Below are 24,851 nucleotides of genomic sequence, written 5' to 3'. Positions count from 1 at the left end.
AAATTCAGGAGACAGCAGGTGTTGGAGAGGGTGTGGAGAAAGAGGAACACTCCTCCACTGCTGGTGGGGTTGCAAATTGGTACAACCACTCTGGAAATCAGTCTGGCGGTTCCTCTGAAAACTGGGCACCTCACTTCCAGAAGATCCTGCTATACCACTCCTGGGCATATACCCAGAGGATTCCCCACCATGTAATAAGGATACATGCTCTACTATGTTCATAGCAGCCCTATTTATAATTGCCAGATTCTGGAAAGAACCCAGGTATCCCTCAACAAAAGAGTGGATGCAAAAAATGTGGTATATCTACACAATGGAGTACTATTCAGCCATTAGAAACAATGAATTCATGAAATTCTTAGGCAAATGGTTGGAGCTAGAGAACATCATACTAATTGAGGTAACCCAGACTCAAAAGGTGAATCATGGTATGCACTCACTAATAAGTGGTTATTAACCTAGAAAACTGGAATACCCAAAACATAATCCACACATCAAATGAGGTACAAGAAGAAAGGAGGAGTGGCCCCTGGTTCTGGAAAGACTCAGTGAAGCAGTATTTGGCAAAACCAGAACGGGGAAGTGGGAAGGGGTGGGTGGGAGGACAGGGGAAGAGAAGGCTTACGGGACTTTCGGGGAGTGGGGGGCTAGAAAAGGGGAAGTCATTTGAAATGTAAATAAATTATATCGAATAAACTTCATATAACCTTGAAAAAAATGTTAGGTCTTTTTCTTCATCAATCATAAACTGAAGGTTCACTGTGACATGCAAAACTTTGTACATGACTATTTATATATACATATATTTACACATATATAATAGCTGCCTGTGAAATTGAGAAGTGCTAAGGTCAATAGCATTTGGATATTCAGGAATATTTATTACTCTGAATGCAAGTATTTCCCATGAGATATAAACGATGTGAAAAATCAGGGTGTGTAGAGGATGTGGCACATGTACATTAGGAATGACTCGAAAGAAGGCATTTAACGCTTCTTAGGCAAGTATCACCCCCTAAAGCATCTGAGTTCCAGACCAATTCATTTATAGCTTGGAACCATTTATTGTTAATAAGTCATTAAGGGAATCATGTGATACCATTTGTCTGTACATTTCTGCATTATTACTGGATCCAAAACTGAATAATTGACTAGGAATAAATATATAAAAAACTTGGGAAATGGTCTTAAATGGTCCCCCATATCATTCCATGGCTTAAGAAAACATATAAGCCTGGCTCTGGGTGACAAGTCTGTGATATCTCATGCTGGTCACAGAACCTGAGACTTTAACCAAAAACATGTTATTCCCATGTACCTTGAGTGATGGAGGAAATGGGGCTGTCTGTAGATCTGTTGTAGGAAATAAGAAAACTCTTAAATTCTTTCTTCTGTTTGGCAGAGTAAGGAAGGTATCAATCCAAATTTCTCTCTAATAATTCTCTAGGGAGTGCCTGTAAACATCTGACAAGCTGCATTTACTAAATACTTTTAGGTTGTAACCATAACAAGAAACATTTGTCCCAAGTGCATCTTTTGAATTTATTAAAATAAACTTGGATCATAAGAAACACATTAGAGAGTTGTTGTATCTGGCTTCCAGTTCAGTGCTCTGTAGGACTACTTCAGTGACTCAATTAAACTACTTCAGTGACTCAATTAATTTTACATGAAAAATTTATACAATCTTAAAATAAAACTACACATATTTTTATCAGCTTAGAAGCTATTTTAATATTGAGTCTGCTTCCCCAAAGTGATATTATGTGTGTGTAGTATTAATGCCATTGAAATGAACAGATTTACTACAAGCAGTAATAATGATATATCCTTCCCTCTATGACACAAAACCAGAAAATAGACACAAGGACAACTAGCTAAATGTAACAAGATACTAGCTTTGCTAATGGCTGATCAGGTACCCAATTGTCCCTCAAGTAGAGGATTCCTGGTAAAGTACATCAGAGAACATAGATTACAACTCAAGCCTACTGAAAACATTTTATTTTCATCTCAATGAAAGCCTGCAGGGAAAGCTGGGTCAGCAAAAAATACTCCAATTATACAAAGCTAGCATTGCCTCACACATGGTTACTCGAGAGTGAGAGAGAGAAAGAGAGAGGAGCAGCTTAGGTCTCCTTGAGGGCACTTACCTCAAAAAAGCAGAGGACAGACAAGCAAGACTCCTCCTGTATAAGCACTTCCAAGAAAGCAAGTGCCAAGATAGCTGTCCAGTACAAAGACTAGCACCCACTGTTGACAGAATGGTCTCTTGGCCCTAGTTTATCACAGGGACAATTTGTTCCACATTGCCCAGAAGGGAATGTGACTGGAATGCAGGTAAATACTGGAATGCAGTATAGGAGGTCCTAGATTGTATCTTGCTGAACATATGTTTAGATATTACTGTGGTATTCTTAGACTTTAACTTCATTTTTACCTTGGACTGTTAATAAAGAGGAAACAAACATTTCTGGCTTGGTAAGATGCAAAATGTGATGGAAGACCATGGGACATGTCATTTTCTGGAGCTTTTGAAGGGTTATTTATGAGATGGCAGGATTGGAAATCATATGCCTTTTGTCTCATGGCCATGGGAGGTAGGTAGTGGTGCCCTCTGTGTCCTGCCTAGCATTCGACCTCTGGAGTCTTCCTATTCATACTGGCCTTGCTTTCTCCAGGTTGTTAATTGAGATTTGAGATGAAACCAAAGATCTCCCATGGTTACCCAGTGGATGATCAGGAACCAATTAGGAGAGCAGAAAACCCAAAATTCTGCCACAAGGGATATCTAATTCTCTGAAGAGAACTTTATCATTGTGTGTATTCAATAAATACTTATTAAGAGACATATAACAATCCTTTGGGGTCTACAAATGGCAGCTTATGAGACAGCATGATAAAATGTAAAGGATTGTATTTTAGTGGTTCCCTTTGTACTAATGCTGAGAAGAAATTCACAAGTGTATATAAAAAACCTTCAGCCTAACTGAGGTTACACAGCAAGCATCAACAATACATTCATATTTACTTTTATCTTCACTACTGAAATTTCACAGATACACACATACACACACACACACAGAGACACAGACAAGCACACACACACACACATGCATGCACGCACGCACGCAGACACACACGAGCATGAGAGGTCAGGCACAACTCAAGGAGGTAAGGAGGTAATGAATCTTGCCACCAAGCCTAACAGCATGAGTTGAATTTGATCCTAAATACCCATATGGTAGAATGAAGCAACCAGCCTCTATAAGTTTGTTTTACACACACACACACACACACTAAATAAATAAATGATAAAGATGTAATAACAGTTTTTAATATCAGAAAATTTTCACCCAAGTTTTAGAAATTGCTATGTATATTAGAGGTATTATTGCCCTTGCTTCTTTGATTCAGACTCACTGGGTTTCCAACACTGGCCATAGAATTCATGACACATTTTAGATTATTTGTATACATTGTCACTTCATATGTTCCAATCATCAATGAAAATAACATGGTGTATCAGTGTGGCTCTTACTGGGCAGAGGGCTTGATGCATAGAGCATGTTATGCAGCATTTGTGATGGTGTTACCTGCACACAGACTCCTAATCAGCACGGGCACCTGAGAGGCTACACTCCTCCCTCTGTCCCATGACTGCATGAGGAATACATGAAGGGTACAGTCGTGAATCCAAAACTGTCCAGAGGAAGAGCGCAACAGTCTAATTATAACAGACAGAGACCACACTGTGGACAGAATGACAGTTAAAATTGCAACAAAGTGGAAGAGAATGAAGAGATGGGTGAGGCTTGCTTTACCCCCGTAGCACCTCAAAGAAACTCACAAAAGTTTTGTCTAAGGAAGTAGTGAATGTTCATTTAATGACTGAAGTGAAAATGAGGATGAGCAGGGCAGTACAGACAGTGGGGACAAGGACGGAGTTCGCTTTCTCACCCGTCACAGAGCTCAGTGTGCATGGTGCTTGCTCCCTACAACACTCTCACAATAGAGAAATAATTTTCATGCTGCAGTAAATCTCAAATTGATAGTAACATGGGGGAAGGCTAAGACTTGTTCCAGTTTTCTCTGACATCCATAAATTAATGAACTCGTGATTAGGTTCTATATGAACTAAATTCACTCAAGTTTCACGAGGTTATTGTGGATATATTGAGCTCCTTGCATGGTCCTTCCCATTTATCAGTTCATTGACTTAAGCATTCCAAGGAGGATTTGGGAAGATGAAAGGAAAAGATAGCACCCACCCATCCACCCAGTCCCCACTGGTAAAGTGAGCGCTAGCCACTCTCTCAAGACATATCACTCACATTTCAGGCACTGCAGGATTTACCTTCAGTTGATAGTGTGCTCAGATGCAGGCAAACATGGGACTCCACACAGCACAGGCAAATACTACAAGGTTTAGTACAGGCCTGACAGATTATAGAATGGAGGCCACTGAACCTTCCTTCCAAACTGGGACAAGTTAAGGCATCAAAATAGTCCAAACATCATTTGAACACTCATTTCTCAACTATAATTTCAGTTTTGCAAACCAATTGATTCACTCCTTGATTGCATCAGTCTGTGAAGTTTATTGCACTGACAACCAGAGGCCTCATAAATAATGAAGTATGCTTCCTTAGACAACTAGTCATAATATCTCAAAATTAGCACATATATTATACATGGATATGTCATAATACACAAAATGTTCTATGTCTTATATATTGATTGTATATAACAGAACAAAACTGGCTGTATTTTTGCTATAAGAAGTAACACCATCTCGAAGCAATGATAGTCCTCAATGGGTTTCCCTCAGAATCCTTCTCTATAGATAACTTGGATGTGAATAAATAATAGATAGTATATAATAGTAATATATAAACAATGTTTTCTGATTTTTATTTTTGTTAATATATATGATTAACTTTCAAAGAATAATATTTAAGGGTTATTATAGCATCTTGAACAATGAACATGCAATACCAAAAATTAACTCAAAATGAGATGTGAAATCTATTCTGTGTCTGTGTGGTGATGCTCTCCTATAGTTTGTTGTACACACCTTTTCACAACCTTAGATCTGAGTGACCAGCATGTGCACCTTGAACTAGGCTTGCTGGCATTCCAAGCAGCACTAACCTGCACCTTCTGAGACACCTCAGTCCAGAGTTGAGACTATTCTATGACATGAGCTACACACAGTGTCTCTCCTGTACATACAAATGTTTCTGCTCTTAGGGAGAAGTGATGGTTTAATTATGGAAAACAGGCTTTTAGTATTTCCCTGCCTTCATTCCTCAGCATGTATCAAATTAACATATCTTTGGCTTGTATTATGTTAGGATGTTTGATTTTAAAAATTGCTATTTGAGCCACTGACTTGACATTCATAAGACAATTGCTAAATTTATTTTGGCATTGGATTAGAACAGAATTTTTAATGTTTTCAAAAATAGCCCAAAGCATGCATCTGGTATTTTATATTTCACCTTCATGTAGGGTAGGCAATAAGCAATCATGTTTAGAAAGTTAAATATCAATCAACTCTGAACAAAACCTGAAGATACTGTATTCATATAGTATCAAATAATCAGCCCAAACTTATAAGCACACCACTTTTATTACTGTAAAATTTTCTTTTGGCCTTCAATGAATATTAAAATATCAGTTTTTAAACAGAATGGTTCTATAATAAAATTCATTATGAATTATCAGTAAAATTATGCATATATACCAGTTTTATTTACATACCCAGGGTTGTGAAAATTTTCTTGGGTCATGATTTGAAAACGTTTAGGAAAACCTACTTAAATATTTTCCAAAACTATATTGCTTAGATAAAGCATTCTGTATTTAATGACCTTTAGGAATGCAGCTGGCTGTGAACTATTAAACATAGGATTTATGAGCATCCTAAACATGTCCATCAAGCAGATGACTGAGATTATATAACTTAAAGGAAACCTGTACAGTTATGATAAGCACAACCTTAGCACTATAAATTATATCAAGATTTAATCAAGTATTCTTTATACTTGTGTTACTTCCCAAAATATACAGGTCTTCAGTTATATTCTTTATATCTAGCCTACTTAAAATACTGTCTATAATTTACTTTTTCTCATTTATAAAATAGCATTGATGTGACATTTACCTTAATTATTTATCATGTGCTTGCCATATGTAGTTCATATTTTACTGAGCATTTGAGCATTTTGTCCATTTTTCCAGATTACTGATTTATGACTTTTCATGACATATTGTGGAACACTGTCCTCTTTTAATTTATTTATTATAGTCAGTTTCCCTCTGTGAGGATTTCTGTGCATCAGATGGTATCATAGAACACATGATACCATCTGATTATCTGAATCTAAAAATATTTAATCATCCTTGTATTTATTAAATCTTTTTTTGGTGGTTTTACTCATATTTTTTTAGAAATTTGTACAATCTTTGGATTGTGTTGACCTGTCCCTCAACCTCTGTTAGATGTACTCCCTCTTTTCTTTGCACCCAACTTTGTGTTCTTTTTCTTTCCTACCTATAATGTCCAATTTGTTCTGAGCACATGTTCTTGGATATGTGGCCTTCAACTGAAGTGTGGTCAATTCACCAGTGGCAACACTCTTAAGGAAAACTGATTCTCCCTCTCCCAGATGCTACCAAATGACAATAGTCCCTTAGATAAGGGTTGGACTTCTTGTCTACCCTTCTTCTCCATGCTGGGATTCTTGCAAGTAGACAGGTCTTGTACATGCCTACATAATCATTGAGAGTTCACCGGTGATGCTGTGCTATTGCCACTGGAAGACATTATTTTCTTTGTAATTAACCACTACCACTAGCTATATACTCTTTCTATTCCCACTTCTTTATTAATCCCTGTAATTTAGCAAGAAGGGGAGGAAATGTGTCCCTTTCATGGCTGAGAAATCTGTCTCTTACTCTTTGCACCCTGACCAGTTACAGATATCTGTGTTAATCACTCTCTACTTCCAATAAAAGTTTCTCAGATGAGGGTTGAGAGTTCATCAATTTATAGGTTCTAGGAGTAAGTTACTAGGAGTCAGTTTAATTCTATATATATTTAGAAAAATAGTAGTAATGGACACTCCCCAGGGCTTATGATTTATGAGCATAGCGTCTTGGATTTACAGTGGTACCAGATAAAGTTTTCATCTTGTGCACCTGTACTTACATATATCCAATTAAAAAAAATGGTTGGCTTCTCTTGTGACATTGATGCCAATATTGCTCACCTGCTGAGCCAGACATTATTATAGATCACAAGGTTCACAGATGGATAAAATTGATGATTACTTTATCTTTTGATAACCTATATAACATCTTCAAGCACCATGAAAGCTGCCATAGGAAAGAGGCGTCCAGCTCAATGCTAGAATGATTTATTAAAGTATCATTATTCCATTGAAAAATTATTTGGATTCTTTTTTATTCAATATATTATTTATTTACATTTCAAATGATTTCCCCTTTCCTGGATCCCCACTCCCCGAAAGTCCCATAAGCCCTCTTGCCTCCCCGTGTTCCCCCATCCACCCCTTCCCACTTCCCTGTTCTGGTATTGCCCTACCCTGCTGCACTGAGCCTTTACAGAGCCAGGGGCCTCTCCTTCCTTCTTCTTGGTCATCATTTGATATGTGGATTATGTCTTGGGTATTCCAAGTTTCTAGGCTAATATCTGCTTATCAGTGAGTGCATACCATGAGTGATCTTTTGAGACTGGGTTACCTCACTTAGGATGATGTTCTCCAGCTCCATCCATTTGACTAAGAATTTCATGAATTCATCATTTCTAATGGCTCAATAGTACTTCATTGTGTATATATACCACATTTTTTGTATCCGTTCCTCCACTGAGGAACATCTGGGTTCTTTCCAGGTTCTGGCTATTATAAATAGAACTGCTATAAACATAGTGGAGCACATATCCTTATTACATGCTGGGGAATCCTCTGGGTATATGCCCAGGAGTGGTATAGCAGGGTCCTCTGGAAGTGTTGTGCCCAGTTTTCTGAGGAACCGCCAGACTGATTTCCAGAGTGGTTGTACCAGCTTGCAACTCTACCAGCAGTGGAGGAGTGTTCCTCTTTCTCCACATCCTCACCAACACCTGCTGTCTCCTAAGTTTTTGATCTTAACCATTCTTACTGGTGTGAGGTGAAATCTCAGGGTTGTTTTGATTTGCATTTCCCTAATGACTAATGATGATTCTTTAACAATGGAGCCTTACCATAAAGTTACCATCATAACTACCAACATTAGTAATTTAGGTAACTATGGGACAATACTGGCCAACATCTCTAAAAACAGCTACTTCATTCCTGGGAGTAGCATTTTATTTATTTGCCTGTTGTATCTAGTAGAGGCATTTTTTTTTTTTGCCCTGCTATAGTATAATTTCATTGCAATTCATCTTTATATGTGTGCTTACACATTTAAAAATTCTTCCCACCATTAAATTCATGAATGTATAAATCTACACTTTATTCAAAAATGCTGGTGATTTACTTACAAAAATATTTCAAGAGTATGAGCAAACTGTGAGGTAAAGATTTATATTATTCAAAGTAAATATGTCACTGCCACAGAAGTACTTATTTAAAAGTCCTCTTATTTCAAATATTACATCTACAATGAATTAAGTTTACATGGTGGTGTTGATTCATTAAACAAATAGTCTACTCTGTTATTCTCTCTGTCCAGACTTACTCCTATACTATTGTCTTAGCTTATACTTGTATATACAGTCCTTATATGTGTGTGTTTATGATGTTACACTCAGATTAGTTTTTAAGACATTTCTAATAATTTCTTGTTTTTAATCCATATTATGTTTATAACCTGCTCATCTAATTCTTTAGAAAAATTCTGTTAGAATTCCTATCGAATTTGTAATTTAATTTAGAACAGATGACATTTCCGAACATTGAGACATTGTTCTTATTAACAGAGCATTTCTAAGTTTTTTCACTTCATTTTATGCACTATAGTTGAGTTTAAAGGTTATGAAGTTCTTTAATTATGTAGCATGCATTTTAAATCTTGTTTGAAAATTACAAAGAATTATAAAGAAAATATAAATGAGTTTTATGTAGCACACATACTAAAATATTGTGTTGATATTGAGAAACTCTTAATTCATTTTAGTTTCCTACATGGAAACTGATTGATTATTAACTTTCAGAACTTGTACTGTTATTTTTAAATTTCTTACCACTTAGCCTATTATACATAAAAATAGTGTGTGAAAACAATGTAAAGAGTAACAATTTGCCAGGTGGTGGTGGTACACACCTTTAATCCCAGCACTTGGGAGGCAGAGGCAGGCGGATTTCTGAGTTCAAGGCCAGCCTGGTCTACAGAGTGAGTTCCAGGACAGTGAGGGCTAAACAGAGGAACTCTGTCTCAAAAAACCAAAAACCAAAAACCAAAAAAAAAAAAAAAAAAAAAAAAGAGTAACAATTTAGATATCCTAAAATATTTTTATCTTTTAGAAAAGTAAATTTAAGGGCATCATTTTTGTGAGAGAGGCTTGATCAGTCAAGGACTTGCCTTCATTTCTTTGAGGTTTAGGAGTATTTATCATGAATGAGTGTTTATTTTACTTTAGTGTGTATTTACACTACCATGTTGTTTATAGTTTCCTTTGTGTCCTCTTCCAACTTGTGTGTGTATATGTCTGTACAGGCATATGTGTGTACATGTCTGTGTATTCATGTATATGTGTGGTGTGTGTGTGTTTGTGTGTGTGTGTGTGTTCAAATTTATATTTTATATGAGAGAAAGAATGCGACTCTTGCCTTTTTGAGTCTGACTTATTTTCTTTACAATGGTCTTCAGTTCTATGCATATAGTCAAAATCATTTTAATTTCATTCAGAGTTATGGCAGAATACAATTCAATTTTGCATATGAAATTTTGTTTATTTATTCATATGCTGATGGATATCTAGTCTAGCTTGATTTCATAGTTATTTTGTATAGTGCAGTAGTAAATATGGGTGTGCAGACATCTCTGAAGTATGCATACATTTTTTATTTAATTTGGCATATTAATCGACAGTGAATTATAAAACCCTCGATGCAACATATTGATAAAGAAAAATGTTGTTTGGGCTCCTAGTTCTGGATATTTCAGTTGAAAGTTAAGTGACTTTACATATTAGTCTATGACCGAGTATAGCACATCATGATGGAAGTGTCAGGTGATTGGCTAGGGTCCCATCATGCCATTCAACTACATGCACCAGTGACCTAGGTACTTCCTACGTGGCTTGCTCTTAATGCTCCTCAGCATTTCACACTAGAGCCACATTCCTCAGCAATCCCTTCACATATGGATCTTCTGAGAAAGGACTATTCACCTTAAAAATACAGCATATTGTGAGTTATTTGAGCAACTGTTCACTTGAAAGCGTAAGTGCTGCTAATTGTCAAAGGTAGTACTTGCTTTGTCAGTGTGTGTTTTGAATATTATTTAGCTGCTTCCATCAACAGATTGCACCTGTACTATTCCTCTCCTGCTCCTTCTTCTTGGTCTCATTTTATTATAATACAAGTTTGATGCCATACAATTAGATAGCTAATTTCTCAGTCCTATTTTCATTTGTGTATTTTGAAAACATTAGTGATGCAAGTATCTGCCTCTATCTCAGTCAGTTGCTGGTAAGGCCTCTCAGAGACCAGCCATGCTAGGCTCCCATCTGTAAGCACATCATAGTTACATCTATAACAGTGTCAGGCCTTACTGCTCCCTCACGAGATGGATCCCAAGTGGGACCACCTTTCCTTTTCTCCATTCTTGCCCCTGCAGTTCTTTAAGACATGATCAATTCTGGGTCAGAAATTTTGACTGTGGGTTAGTAACCTTGTTCCTCCACTTGAGGCCTTGTCTATCTATTGGAGCTGAACTCTTTGAGTTCTCTCTCCCCAATGTTGGGCATTTTGACTAAAGTCACCCCCAGTGAGTCCTGAGAGTTGATCATCTTCTGGGTCTCTCATACTTTCTAGAGGGTTCCCTACCCCATCCATCTACCCCAATGCTGCTTAATTCCATTCATTCTCTAGGCCTCTGGACTTCTATCCTGCCCCCATCCCCCTATCTGTTCTATTTCCCTTTTCCCCTCCCCGTCTCCTCTCCCACACAGGTCCCTCCCATCTTTTGCCTCCAGTGATTATATCCTTCTCCCTTTTAAATGGGATTGATTGATTGAAGTTGGGAACCCCTAAGGTTGAATTGGGGGAAGGATTGAAGAAGCTGGTTGGAGAGTGGCCCCATTTTAAGACCAGCAGACTCAACTAATCTAGTCTCCAGGGAGCTCCCAGGGCATTCTGAGAACCCAGGTACAACAGAGGACTGCCTGGTCTGGCCACAGTGGGAGAAGATGCATTTAGTCCTTGAGAGACTTGAGACCCCAAGGAAAGGGCAGACCTGGTGGGGTAGGGGAGAACCCTCTTGGAGGCAAGGGGGAGGAAGAATGGGATGAGGAACTATGGGAAGGGGAGTGAGGAAGGGCAATGACTGGAATGTAAAAAAAAATAGCAAAACTTAGTGATAGTAGAATGTTTCATTTCTACATTATTTGCTTGAACTTTCTAATACATTTTTGGGAACTTGTATATTCCCTTAGAAGATTATAAACAATTAGTTTTAATGATGGAAACAGACTGTTAATTCTACCAATTTTCCCCATATAGTTTCATTGAGATTGCCCTTGTTAAGAAATTATCAATTTAACATAAAAATTCATATTTATTGGCATAAGTGAATTCATCATGTACTTTTAAATATGAATTTTATCTTTGTGTACTCTCTTGTTTTAAATTCTATCAGTGCTGTGTTCATATTTGTATTTCCTTCCTTTTCTAATAAATCCTCATGCAACTTAGCGTGCTCTATCCCTCTTTTCAGAAAATGCAAATCAACTCTGTCAGTCCTCATAATAGTTGCTCATATTTATTCATTCACTTAATTTTTGCTGAGTTTATTCTGTGGCTCTTTATCTAATTTCTAATAAACATTCAGCTTTTTTTCCTCCTCTGTAAGATGAATATTTCAATTAACCAGTATCTTATGGGAGAACACTTTAATTGTAATCTTCATTTGTTGGTGGGTAATATTTATTTGCCACTTAGTAATTTATAAAAGTTTTATTTCCATACTAGGCTTTTATTTTGCCTTTAGAAATATGTAGCAACCATTTATAATTTTATTGAAAGGTTAAAGGTAGACTCACATATTATATATGTTTTAATTACCCATACATAAGACATGCCATTTTATAGTAATGGTGAAAATGTGTTGAAGCCATAGTTACCAACCTTGCAGACAAATTCTTGACACAACTGGGCTCTTCCATTGTTGGATTCAGGCTCTATAATGTTACATACAAACTGAATGAGTACTGATTTTTTTTTTTGCACATGATTTAACAATTATTGAGTGTTGTGTGTTAATCTGCCGTAATGTGATACTGCTTTCTTAATTGGCCCTTTAAGTACTGTAAATGTTTATTTGCATTATAACATTATAAGTTTTTTTCTATAATTCTGGAATTGTCATGTACTTCCATTAAGTTCCAAGTTTTGCTCTTAGGGAGGCATACTCTTTATTTCTTGCAGTATCCTCTCTCTTTATGTCTTCTTTTCTTTATAACAGTATAAACTGTATTGTATTTTAGTTGGTAAATGCCTGGGAACTTTTCGGTAATTTTGTACTTAAGCTTTCTGTTTTAATTTGATTTAAGGCAATCTTTTATAGGCAGCCTATAACTGGATAGTGTTTTATTTTTCTAGCATGACAGCTTTTAATTACCAAGACTAGTCTATGTAGAGAGATTATTAACACATCGGAGTGTGGTTAGTATCTTGTTTTCTGTGCCACTTTTGTTTGTCTTCCTAGTTTCAAAATTAGGTTTCCTTTTCCATTTAGCCTTCTAAATATTTGCTGCTTAGATAATATATTACAAATATACCAGTGATTCTAAGCAATAGTAACATATTTAAGACATTAACCTCTAATGTAAGAATCTGAGACAAGTTTTAAATAAAATTACCCGTAGATTCACCTCTGTGTAAAAGTTGAGTTCCTTTATCTATCCCAACCTCTTATATACTGTTACCACTCTCTACTGTCATTGCCTGTATCTTAGATTTATTTGTTTCATTACTGTTTCCTTCATAAAACTCTTTGGAATCATTTTCATTTTCAGAACTGGTGCTTAAAAAGTCTTTTTGCAATTTCCTGTTCAGTAAAACTCTCACTTTTGTGTTGCTATTATTTTGCTTGAATTTTGACAAACTACATAGGTTTGCATTTCTATGTCAACAACTGTGTTTTCTGACCATATGTAATTTAAGTTACTGAATTGTGTTGATTCTACATACTCTCTTTGTTCTTGAAATTCAATGTAATTTTCACTCGACTGTTTGGAGTTGGTAGTTTTATTAGATTTTATTTTGCACCATAGTCAGTCAGATATTATCTCAGAGTAGGAAGATTCACAACAAGAAACCAAAACTTAGACTTTCAAATCTCTTCCCAATTTGGATTCATTGAATTTCCTCATTTGTTATTTCAGTAAAAACTATATAAGCCATTATTACATCAAATGTTTGTAATTTGGCCTATGTTAGTCCTTTCTTCAAGAAGTCTGTTGTCCTCTAGGCTATACATTGCTTCCATTCTCTACATATCTCAACCTTTGTTCACATTACCATATTGTAGTGTTGTAATTATATCAATGCTATCCCAATACATATGCTTTTAGTGAGTTCTAGTCTATTCACTCATTAATAATTCCACTAGTTTGTAAATTTAAAGTTCAGTTGAATTCATGCAAAACTTATTTGGTCCTTTTAAGGATAGCTAGTTATTTTAATAATATTGCATTCTTTTCATAGATTAAAAGTCTTTTTATTTTTAAACATGTGCTTGTGCACAACTTCCGTTCCCAGAAAGGTCAATGTGTGCCAGATAACCTGAGAGTTGAAGTTACAGAGAACTGTATCCTCACTTACACAATATCTGGACACTGAATTTGGGTCGTCTGCACTAGCTAAGATGTCTGTAAAGCCCGAGTAAAATCTTTTGGCTTCTCCAATGTCTTTTTATACGCCATAAACCTTATCTACTCATATTTCTTGGGTCATATTTTTTGAATTCTATGATATTTAGAGATGCCTCTATAGAAATTATTTGATTTTGGTTTAGTATGTCTTCTGGGGGAATCATCAAATCAAATCACTAAGGATGATTTTTCTGCAAACTAAGAATTTAATGATGATCTTCAGATTTTGTAATTGAAATGTCTAATTTATTGAGGACTGTTTTCATTTTTGAAATAATTATAGTGTGCAAATCCTACTAGTTGCCCATATCCTACCCCTTCTGTCTTAGTGTGTGGCTTTTGTCTTTTGTGACTTCATACAGGTATTCTACCCATGTCCTATTTTAAATATAATCAGGCATACAATTTTCTTCCTTCCTCCCATGATTGCTAAAATCCCAAGATCAAGATTCCACTGCCTCCCCACACTCCAGGGCAGGCCTCAGTTTTCATATGCTCCGGTATTCTGGATTTACTTCAGTGTGTATTGAGAATATTTTTTGCAACTTTTAAGTAAATTTCCTTTGTTTATGTAATGTTAACTTTGCCACAATAAGGTCTGTCCACTGGATTTTGCTAGCATCTTCAGACCTCCTTTAGATGAAGTATTTTTAAATGCCCAGAGTTTTGTGTTGTTGACTCTGGGAACTATCATAGTGTCTGTATCTGCAATATATTTTCTGCTATCACATTTTACTAAAATACATAAGCAAATATTAAGCATGAAATATAATTGATTCCTGTTACGTGGGAGTTAAATAATTCACCATCTACTTCTTCTAACTACCATGTTTGTACCAATAGAGAAAACTATGAAAAGCTGCCAAGTAGAACAGAACAAATCCAGAGAACAATCTTTCAAATTCCTATGAATTGTAGTGTATAGTAATAGAAATATTAAAAATTATTCAAATTGTGTGAAGTTGCCCATTTTTATTTGAGAATGCCATGGGATGATTGGAGATATAGGCCCTTTTACTCTAGACCTGAATAGAAGACTTGAGAGTGCTGGTAAGCCTTGTCTTATGATTTAGAAAGGAGCTGATGCCAGGTAAGGTGTCTAAGCCCTGAAAACACATTCTCTGTGAAAGGAGACTTTTTCTCTTCAGAAAAACAAAGTAGATACATGCATTCTCCAGCTGCAATAGCTTTCCATTCTAACGTAATGGCAACACAGATATCAAGATTTACCTGCATTTTATGCCTCTCAAATCAATATAAAAATATGAGGGTAAAAATTCTGCTGCTTCTGTGGAATGAGAATAAAGCATGTTTTACAGTGATGCCAATACGAGGAGCAAAAGAAAAAAAAATGCTGAGAGATTTTATTTAGGAGCTCTGTCCTAAAAGGTCTATGCATAAGATACCAAATATTAAGATGTGTTGCAATTATAACAAAATTGCTTTGGTATAAGAGTAAAATGGAATATCTTTTACTTCCAAAGAAACTGTCTCTATCATGCATGCTGTATTCACAAGGGCATAACTAAAATAAAAGTACTATTATCTGGGAGACAAAACTTGAGCATGGATTTTAGAGTGAACTAAATAAGCATCAGATTCTGAGCCATGGATGGCTAAAGCGTTACATTTATGGTGGCTTCCCTCCAGGAATGGATAGTAGTGTCCAGAGAATAGCTTCAGTCTTCTCACACTGGGTTCTGTGGATATTGGATTATGTGTTCTTTGGGTGCATGGACAATGGTGAGTGTTGCTTATGGAATGCTAGATTTGATTGTGCAGCCCAACATAGCCCACATTTCTTCTCTTTTTCTTTTCTTTTTTAAAATCTCTCTTTCAATTCACACAAAGGTTTGGGAGCTTGACCATGGTAGCAGCAAATTCAGAAAATCGAAATCCAAATGATCCATCTTTCTAGGGGAAAATAAGTAGATCCTTTATATCAGTTTTTGAAATCATATTTTCCCAAGCACCACAGTAAGAGGAAGAACAAATGAATAGGTTTTAGATAAAAGAAACTTCACTTACATTATTAATGAAATAGGTACTGAATATAGATAACTGAGCTAAGAAAGGTCTTGGTGACACCCTCTGAGTTCATTTTGCCCCTTCTTTTATTGTTTCTGTGTCTGGAGTTTAAATGGAAACATTTTTGTCATTCTAAACATGACCTTTATTTTATTCTCTAGTATAATCAGATTCCCTGTGTTAAACTGCCTGACTGTCTCTTTCACAGAAGACAGTCATTGGCCATATTCTGAGTGCCTCCATTTAGACTTTGCAAGATATTTTATATGTTCCATTTTCAGAGTTTCTTTTTTCTACATGGTTCATTCCTGTTTGGGTTCTCTTAAAATTAAAAGGGTAAAACAAACTGAATACTATCTATAATCTTCAAACATCCCAAGTACCACTCCTCTAGAAAGAGGGCCAAAGCCTCACAGATATTTTATAGTGATCGCCATTTTCTAGACTGGCATTCTCATTCTCCTGCTCATGGATGGTCTGTGAAATTCTTCTAGGAGGGAAACTCCATGGAAGCTGGACCATTCTGTATCTTCTTTTTCATTTTAAGAAATATTGTCCCAACAGTAGGCCTAATCATAGCAGTTGTGACTGAAGATCATAGCTGAAGGAATGAATGGGTGAGCACACATGGGGAAGACCATGAATTCATTTCAAATAACTCCTTGAACTTCAAGAGACCAGGTAATACTGCCAAAAGCTATAGTGAATGGAAGATATCAAACATTCTTGTGGGTGGCTAAAACTGTCCTATTTGGAAATTTGTAGATGCATGTTTTTTTTTAAATGTTGATATTACTTTTGTTTTTCTAAAAAACACATAAATGATTTATGGTAATTGAAAGTGACTATATTTCATTTAATGATCTTAAGCACAGTGAATATACGACATAGAAATGATAAACATGATCAGCAGGAAGCTAAGTGTCTTGTTAGTCCGGGTTTGAGTGACTGTCTTTCAGACTAAGTCTCCAAGAATTAAAGAGAAAAGAACTGGAGTAAAGAACCAAGAATAATGATGCACAAAGACACATACGATACCCTTAATACAAATTAACGTGTTCTTCTCATTACAAGTTCAGAGCCATATACACCCTGATGCTTCAAACATAATAGTAGTAATAGTCATATTATTCATTATGATAACATGTTCTGATATAAATCAAATTTATATCTCTATATTTCTTATATATATATATATATATATATATATATATATATATATTTCTTATAAAGGTACTAGACAAAAAGAGTTTGCAACTTTGGCTTTACACATTCTGTTGATAGGGTTCTACTTCCCTATATGTTACAGCCTTCAAAGAGAAGAAGAAAATATAGAATTCAAGAAATTCATGGGAAAACAATATAAGTTTAAGCTTGGCCTAAATGTTAATACAATGACTTCGAATATTTAAACAACAGTTAAGTGACAATTTTTAAAAAAATATGATGCTATGACATGATAATAATGAAATAATAAGTACAAAATGAGTTCAACAAACATGCATGTAGTAGCATTGAGGCAGGCAATAGATACAACATTATATATCAAGAAATAATAAACTCTACAGTAAGAAAATTCTGGAAAACTAAAAGCTGACATACAGAAAAGTTAAAATAAGATAGTTGATCTATCTTGAAGTAAACTCCAGAAATGTAAAGAAAATAAGATAAAAAAAATTCCTATCATGCCCTTTAAAGAGAAACAAATATAAATGACATTGGTGGAAATAATGAGCAGAAAGATATTAAACGACTAGTATAGTCTTGAGAATTTCATACATGCATTTCATGTAGTTTCAGCAAACCCAATCCCATTATTATTTAGGTAATATCTATCTATCTATCTATTTATCTATCTATCTATCTATCTATCTATCTATCTATCTATCTATCTATCTATCACTGAGTCCCTAACTTGGCTATTGTGAATAGTGTTGTAGTCACCTATATATTTGGCTTTCTCTTTTGTATTCTAACTTTTACTTTGATCACTCTGAGTATTGCCCAGGATGAATTTTTCAGGAAGATAGTGCTATATCTAACTTTTCTGGAATGTCCATGCTAGTATTTGACATTCCTGAGCTTATTTACATCTCATCCACAGCAGTACCTGCCATTCTTAGATGTGGAATTCTCTAATGGGTTTTGCTGCATTTTTAATAAAATGCCACCTCTTCTGTTACAAGTCATCTTCATGGCTCATGAGTAATTTCATAACTGTCACCTCCACTCTAGTATTCCCTGACACTATATGTTCCAAGTCAGCTGAGATTTTGTTCCTTGTGATGCTTGTTAACTTGATTGTATCTGGATTCATCTAAGAGACACATACCTCTCAGTGGATCTGTAAAATCATATTTAGGAAGGATTTGCTATCACCATCCTCCACTGTGATCAGAACCCAACATTTTGACGTCTTAATGTGAACTGTGAAATGATAGCTGTCTGAGTCCTCTCAGCCTTTAAATCAGAATGTGTCTACTAATGTGTCCAGCTTCATGAACCGAGAAGCAACCAAATTGTTAGATTTCCTTATATACAGCTAGAAATTTATGGACTAACACACATTGTATGAGTTAATCTAATGAATAACTTTTGGAATATATATATTCTAGCAGTACTATTCCCCAAAGTGATCTTCACATTGGTTTTCTGTACCTAAAGTCATCATTTATTTTGGGCCATTTTGATTTGGCTTCTCCTTTCATTTCTATCAGCTGACAAAGATTACTCTTTTGAAGTTTTTCTAAGTTCATTATCTGAAGTGATCAGCTATTGTGTTTTTCCCATTTGTGTTAGATATTTTGTTTATAAAAACCATAGCTTGCCACAAGAACATCTTTTTTATTAACCATAATGCTTTGCTAAAGAGTTACTTCTACTTCTTCAGCACTACTGCACTAGCTTGTGTCTCAGAAAGGTAAGGGTTAACATATAATTGGCAGCTAAAGACTAATGTAAAGCACAAATATGGTTTTAGGCCTTTTAAAAATAGTAGTATGCTATATACTTCAAGATTCCATTATATATATATAAACATGTAAATAAATATGTTTAATAAACATGGAAAACAGTTGGTAGTCATCTATCAGACAACATTAGAAAGATCACATATATTACTATACTAAAGATTAGCTGTTTGTCCTACATGGTGTTTGCTCCCACCTTCTTGATGTCTTGAAACCTTGAAGCCTGACCATGACAAAGAACTTTTTTTTCCAGTTTGCATTGGAGAGAAGAGGGGAGATTGCCAATGGCTTTAGCCTGGGGATACGCAGTCTCCAATGTGTTCTCCTTACCCCTCCCCCTCACCACTGTCAACAGTCTTTTTATTAAGCCCTGCTTAAATTAGTTCAAATGTGCCATTTGTTTCTTTCTGGGACACTGACTAATGCACATGTATTTCCTTTGAGCATTTTCAAATGGCAAGAGAACACATTTCATTTTGTTTCTACCACAGTTATTAGTTAAGTGTCTATATGTGTTGGCTACTGTGATAGACCATGGGGACAACATGGTAAGAAAAATGGAAGAAAACCATTGACATTGTGAAGATTGCATACTAGTTTGTTATGACAATGAACAAAAAATAATCAAAATCATTCAACAAATCTGTTAGACACTATAAATAAAGCAAAGAGGGGGGGTCTATAATTTGAAGAGGAGGCTCCATTAAAAACCTTACATTAGAAACAAAGACATGATAAATATCAGAAGCCAACTGTGACTATTCCTGGGAAAAGGATACACTGATCATATAAAGTAGAAACATAGGTGGCCAAAGATACATGTGGCCATAAGAGACCAAGATGATGTCAGAGAATGGGTTGAGCCAAAGTAGGAAAGAGGTTCAGTCCTCGGTTTGTGAAGGGCCACTCTAAAGGTTAAAGTGTTTTATTTGGTGTAAAGTCCAGTAAGATGTTGGAGCTTATATCAAATATGATTTTAGTCTTAAATTTGTCTTATATTTAGTTTGTAGCCTGTGTGTTATTTACATGGAGTTGTGTGTGTCACACGAATGGCAATAATGGTATAAAACAAACTTATAAAACCTAAATGATGATCAAGACCAAATGCATACCAAAGAATATGACAATGAAGTGGTGGTAAATATTACAAAGTTGTCTTAGTTAGCATATTATTACAGTGAAGAGACACCATGACCAAGGCAACTTTTTATTATCATTATTATTATTTAATACTTTTTTACAGTCCAGACTTCATACTCCTCTTGGTCCACCTTTCAATAGTTCCACATCCCACACCTACTTCCATCTCCCTGTCTCCAAGAGGATGTCCCACCCCCATTCGACCCCCACCTCACTGAGGCAACTCTTATAAAGACAACATTCAAATGGAGCTGGCTTACAGAATCAAAGGTTAAGTTCAGTATCATCAAGGTGTGAGCATGGCAGTGTCCAGGCACATGCAGGTGGAGCTAAGAGTTCTACGTCTTCACCTGAAGGCTGGTAGCAGAATTCTGACTTCCAGGCAGCTAGGATAAGGGTCTTAAAGCCCACACCCACAGTGACACACCTACTCCAACAAGACCACATGTTCTAATAGTGTTATTCCTTCTCCCTGAGTTGAGCATATACAAACTATCACAAAAGCCCTATGTTAAAATGTAATCAGCAAGACACCTGGTATTTATTATATGGTGACTATAGCTTAGGCAAATGCTGCACAGTTGAAAGGGAAAACTGAAGAGAGCCAAATTTGCTCATTGTATGGAACATAAAATATACTGACGGTATTTAACATTGAAAGAATGGTTAGATAAACTAGAATATGTTAACAGCTGATGAGTGCTAAGAGAGAAATAAAGAAAAGAAAAAGGGAGATAGAAAAGAAGCTGGTGAAGAAAGAAGAGCTACACCCAAGGAACAAATATTAAGTGAGTGGATTATAGTAATCTTGGATGTTTGGGCAAAAACTTGAAGAATGGACAAAGGCGAGTAAGATATTTGTAGAAAAAGGTCTTCAGTCAGAAGGAAGAGTGACTCAATGGCTATTGGGTAATATTAGGGATGCAGGGAGTCAAAGACTGCTGGGAAAGCTGGAACACAATCAGTAGGTGCCAAATATTGGGAGAGATGTTGAGAGTGATAGAAGATCCAGAGTATATAGACCTTTAGAAGTCACTGAAAGGACTTGGTGTCATTCTATGTATAGTAGAAGCTGCTTTTGATTTTGTGAAGTCAAATAAGTTTGTGAGCATTGTTGTAGCAGAATAATTGATGTTTCAGCATTGCAAATACCTTCTAGGTTATAAGGTTTGAAACAGAGGATTGTCCAGAGAAGCTGAAGAGCCCCATGGGAAGAACAATGGTTTCAGCCACCCAGATGCCCCAAGACTCCCAGGGACTGAACCATCAACCTAGGGGCACACATGGTTCCAGCCAAAAATGTGGCAGAGGAAGGCCTTGTTGGGCATCATTGGGAGGAATGGTCCTTGGTCAGGTAAAGGCTCAACAGAGGCTGAAACAAAGGGAAACCAGGGTGAGGGGAGTGTGTTGGGTGGAGAGGCAAATCATAGAGGCAAGGGGAAGGAGGAAGAGGAGGGGTTGGAGGACTTAGAGTAGGGGAGATATTGGGAAAGGTTTTGCCATTGACAATGTAAATGAAGACGATATTCAATTAAAAAAGATTTGAAACAGATAGTCCTGATATTAAGAAGCATATGCTCATTCCACATGTAGTAGCCAATTAAAGACTGAGAATTGTGCCTTATTTAATGAGAAGATGGCTGGAAGAGCATGCTGTCATCACAAGACACACTAAGATAAAAGGGAAGAGTATAGCTGAATACCTCATCTTTTATTTACTGCATGGGGAGAGACTTCTCTCCATGGCACTGTCATGGGATTAATACATTTGGGGAAATCACCTGGTTATGTTCAGGTTAATCTGCTCCCCTCCCTCTTTCCCTCTCTTTCTCTTCTTGAAGAAAGACTTTTCACAGAAAAAATGTCTTCCAATTTGTTATAAATTTTAAAGATTTCATATTTAGAGGGATCTCCATATCTCTTTAGTATTTTCTGTATTTGGAAGTTAATTTTTTAAATTACCCATTCTTATTTGCTGTAGACTATGGCTATTTTCCTAAAAATAATTTGTGTAGAATGAATTACAATGATTCACTTCTGTCTCTGATTGTCTTTATGTCAGTGTGTCAATCCTTTTGAATCCTGTAGTGTACAAGGATTGGTATTATTCCTTTTTCAACCTAAAGATTTTTAAAATAAATGTAAAGTGAATTTCCCCCTGAAGATTATTATTAAGAGGCCACCTTCATACCCAAGTCTCCTCAATTTTGAAGGTAAAATTGAATTTGACCTTTAACTAAAGATCAATTCCACTGGGTAACCAATTTGGACTGATTCCACCGGAGATCACCTAAGAGTATTCTGGCATTGTAAGTGGCCATTAAAAGCCATCCGCGCTATAATTCTTTTAGAAACAGATAGTTATGTGAGAGTCATATGATGGTTATTGCTTTATGATTTAGATATTATTTAATGAATAGTTGGAAATATCTATCAAGTCTAGCTTGACAAAAGAGGACAGAGAGGACCTCTATCTCAGCCAAGAGTACTTAGAAAAATGCTGCAATTTCTGAAACCGTACCCTTCAAACTGACAATAAATAGTACATTACCCATTTGCTTTATATCTTCATTTAAAATTATCAAAACACTTTGAAGTGCTTTAATGTGGTCTTATGCCTAATTAAAGGCACAGCAATAAATCCTTAGGACATCCCACCACCCCCAGCAGAGGTCACTCAGGGGCAGGGGTTTTAACCTGTTTTGTTCCTTGGACTATTTTCACAACAGCAATTTTAAACACATGGAAGGCAAAGGGAGAGCTTGCAGTGAAGTCAGCTGCATGCCTTCAAGCCTTTGTGGTTTTCTCTGCTTGCTTAGTCTCAGCATTTTTTCCTCAGTGAGTACCGTATTGTTGTGTCGATGACTTACAATTAGACTGTCAAATTGTTACTTCATCTAATGTTGTTCATAAAGTATCATAAAATTTCTGTAGCTATGACTAGCCCATGGTCTGTAGAAGCAAATAACTTGTTATTAGATTGCTAAAACTTGAATATGATATTAATGATTTAAGTTACTATTAATGTAGCATGTAGTTTATAGTTTACATGGAACTCAATGGAGTTTATCATTTTCTTCAAATAGATTCAGATTCAAGTTCCTTTATTTAACCTGTATTTCTTGAATAATGGACTTGGATACTGTTCAAGATGTTGTTGTTTTTTTTTGTAGCTGTTATTGTTAAGGTAAAAAAAGAGGGATAGATGAATGGAAAACATGAAGGAAGACAAGGGAAGAAAATGAAAAACAATGTTTAAATACCAGGAGGAGATAAAACAAAGGAGACTAGAAGGAGATAATTGGATATGATAAGATGCATTCAAAGTACAAGAGAAGAGAAAGTAGATGATTACATTGTTCTAAATCCTAATACATATTGATCCCCCAGTAATGGCTGAAAAAAAGCGTGTTGAATTTCTTGTGAAAGTTCAATGATTTGTCTTAGAGCAACATTAAATTCATACCTAAAGCTACAAAATAGAAGCAGCAGTTTCCACATCCCCAGTCTTGATAAGGAGGTGTGGGGCTGGAGAGGGAGGCAGAAGGCTTCCAGACACATTTAACTTGTGTCTGTCCCACTGTACTCTCAGCTATGTTCAAATGATGAGCTTTAGGACAACTTTTCTTTATTTCTATTTCTATTTGCCCCAAATCATAGCATTTTAGAGAAAGTTTGGAGTTTTATTCCCCCTGTCAACCTATGGAAAGAATATAGTTTCAATTTTTCTAGATTCTGGCAGTTCATTGGCTACCCTTGACTGTCTTTTTGGACAACTGAACCATGATTTTCGCCATGTATGGCTTTCTCTATGCATCTGCGTATTCAAGAGGTTGATGTAACAGTCAAATTGAAGAATCTACCTACTCTAATTTGAACTCTGAAATAATTGCATCTACACTTAAAATTAAAATCACATTTTGAAGTATTAGTGGTTATGACTTCACCATATATTTTGACCTATAGTAGTGTCTTTTTGGACAACTGAAACATGATTTTCGCCATGTATGGCTTTCTCTATGCATCTGTGTATTCAAGAGGTTGATGTAACAGTCAAATTGAAGAGTCCACCTACTCTAATTTGAACTCTGAAATAATTACATCTACACTTAAAATTAAAATCACATTCTGAAGTATTAGTGGTTGTGACTTCAACATATATTTTGACCTATAGTAGTGATTTCTAAAATTGTAACAAAAACTAGAAGTGTTTCACATTTGAACAGAATATGCAGACAATGGACTAGGAAGATATGCCGAGAACTAATTGTTTAACCTTTTGCATTTCACTTGATGAACTATGGGTCTTGATGATGCTTAAATGTCCCATTCAATAGGACGATGATTGTTTCTACTCTGCAGAACAGTTTTGAATTCAAGAATAATGAAAACAATGCCACAGTACAAGGAAATTCAAAAGCCTGTTCAACTACCATTGTAACCCCTTTTAATATCTATGAGATAAATACCGTTTTAATGTTTAAAATGTTACAACTTACCTGTTCTTAAAGAGACGATTAATTAAAATTACTGAAGCTCTAGAAATGGCTTAAGAGTAGAAAGCACTTAATGCATTTGTAGAAGACCCAAGTTCAGTTTCCAGC

Source organism: Apodemus sylvaticus, chromosome 11 (assembly GCF_947179515.1).
Source record: "Apodemus sylvaticus chromosome 11, mApoSyl1.1, whole genome shotgun sequence".
Classification (NCBI taxonomy): domain Eukaryota; kingdom Metazoa; phylum Chordata; class Mammalia; order Rodentia; family Muridae; genus Apodemus; species Apodemus sylvaticus.
Note: the sequence above shows the minus strand (reverse complement) of the source record.